This window comes from Suncus etruscus, chromosome 15 (genome assembly GCF_024139225.1).
Source record: "Suncus etruscus isolate mSunEtr1 chromosome 15, mSunEtr1.pri.cur, whole genome shotgun sequence".
Classification (NCBI taxonomy): Eukaryota; Metazoa; Chordata; class Mammalia; order Eulipotyphla; family Soricidae; genus Suncus; species Suncus etruscus.
In genome coordinates this window covers 10,344,344-10,346,577 of record NC_064862.1, presented here as the reverse complement: position 1 = coordinate 10,346,577, position 2,234 = coordinate 10,344,344, and the positions used below count along the sequence as shown (strand labels likewise).

General features: G+C 32.0%; 1 pseudogene; it reads left to right on the top strand.

Annotated features, from left to right (window-relative positions):
• Positions 1-465: 465 nt before the first annotated feature.
• Positions 466-584, top strand: LOC126031940 (uncharacterized; annotated as a pseudogene).
• The last annotated feature ends 1,650 nt before the right edge of the window (positions 585-2,234 follow it).

Here is a 2,234-nt window from a genome sequence, read left to right as displayed (position 1 = left end):
CTGTTTTAATCAGTCTTCTGTAGTTGGTTGTCTTTGTTTTTGCCCCGATTCTAGGATGAAACATAGGATAGAGTCTTTATTTATGTTTCCAGAAGATCTGCTCACTTGCAGTTGTCTCAGTCAGACCTTTGGACTTAGAGATCTTGGTTGTTGTACAGATCATAGGCCAAGGCCTAGACGAGGGTTTTTTTATATTGGTTCCAGGAAAAGTTCTGCCAAGTCATGTTTATCAGTCATTCTTCTGTAGATATTTCAAGTTGGCTTTTGTAGCAATAAAAGAATGACATGTCTTCAGAATTCATCTGTAGCAATCAAAGAATGACATGTCTTCTGAATTCATCTTATGGTTTGGAGGTGAGGTAAGACAACCTGCTCTTAGACTAATTTGTTGCCATTTCCTCATTATGAGGATGCCATATCAAAACTGGCACATGTTGGTGTCAGAGCAGTATTAAGAATGTTCTTTTCTATGGCCATACCACCCTGAACGTGCCTGATCTCATCTGATCTCAAAAGCTAAGCATGGTTGGGCCTGGTTAGTACTTGGATGGAAGACCGCTTGGGAATACCAGATGCTGTAGGCCTTAAAAATTTTTTTAAAAATTAAAAAATTTTGAAAAATAAAAAAAAACAAACTTGGAAATATCTCTTTATATAGATATATCTCAAAGAGTATCAAGTCAGTTTTAATGTGATGCACACTGAAGTAACTAGCAAGTAATACAATTAAATATATGCTTGAAATATATTTGTAAAAAAAAGAAATATATTTGTATATACATATATAGATATAACAAACTAAGTGAATGACTACAGAAATGTGCTTTCCCAGACCATGACAACAAATAAATTTAAAAGTGTATTTTACAATTTCTTTTATGGAATCAACAATTCAACTTTATCATAGCATGTTAGGATGCTTAGCTTGTCATAACAAAATACTATATACTGGATGAATGATTTGAACAACACCAATAGTTCTGAAAATAGAAATTTGAAAAGGTTTCTGAGAGAAAGAGATAAAGACTCTTTCGATACTATTTTGTTTAATTATATTGTATTGAGGTCTTAAGCTTTGGCTATTCGTATTGTATTATTTCCCAGATGGATAATTTCTGAATGCATGGATTTTAGTAGGTGTAAGTCATCAATGGGTGCAATTTATGGGAAAGCAAACACCTTTTTCACAATATATTTACATTTGACCCTCAAATTTTCTATCCATTTTTAGCAAGAATTAGTGAGAATTCTCCAACTTAAATAATGATGAAATTTCTCATCCCTCACAATTTTTCAAGTACAACAAATATTATTGACTGCTTCACAACAGATGTATTGGTCTGTTTAAACCTAAATCTCTCTTTATCCCTGCTATTTTCTTGGTAATTTTTCAGCCACTGACTCTTCAAACTACTTCTTGGATATAAATGTCCATTTGCTCATTTTATAAATGAAATTAAGCCCAGTTCTGTATTAATGCCTCCTTCTCTTATACTGAGTATAATCATCTGCCCCCACTCCCACCCCAATAGAGTCTAAATCTGTTTCCCCCCCATAACAATTTAGGTTCATATTGTTTTGTTAGATTATAAAACTCACAATCAAAATTTGTATAAAATTGGGAAAAACATAATGTGATTTAAAAAAATCAGTACAAAAGAATCCTAAAATGAAACAAGAGATAGAGTACTATATTTTGTCCAAATAAAATGGCAAATATAAAATGACATCGTATCATTGGAGAAAAGCCAAAAGTTTGTGCTCTCATTGATAAATTAAGAAAAATTAAGACCAAGAAAATGGATGAACAGTAAACAGGTATGTATTTAAAGTTACCTGTAAATTAGAAGATTGTACTAAAAACTAATAGACTAATTCTTGCTGTAAAATGCCATGCTTGAAGTGTAAAATATTTTGTTAATGAAGTCATTTGAAAAATGAAAGATTTCCTCTGATTCCTGTGTTATTATATTGATATCACCTAAATTAAACCAGGATGAATTTAGATACCCTAAACTCTGAAGAAATTATCTTGTCTTTTTTCTTTCCAAATTCATGAACCACAGTACTAAAAATAAAAACTCCCAAAGGAAAATTTAACATTTTAGGCCTTAGTTAAGTCTGAAATCATGTTGGGAAAAATTCTGAAGAGTTTCGGAGAAGCATCCAACATTTCAATTGCCTCCCTGAAACCTTGGAATACAGCCTGTTAATAATCCCCATGCTCTTTGCTT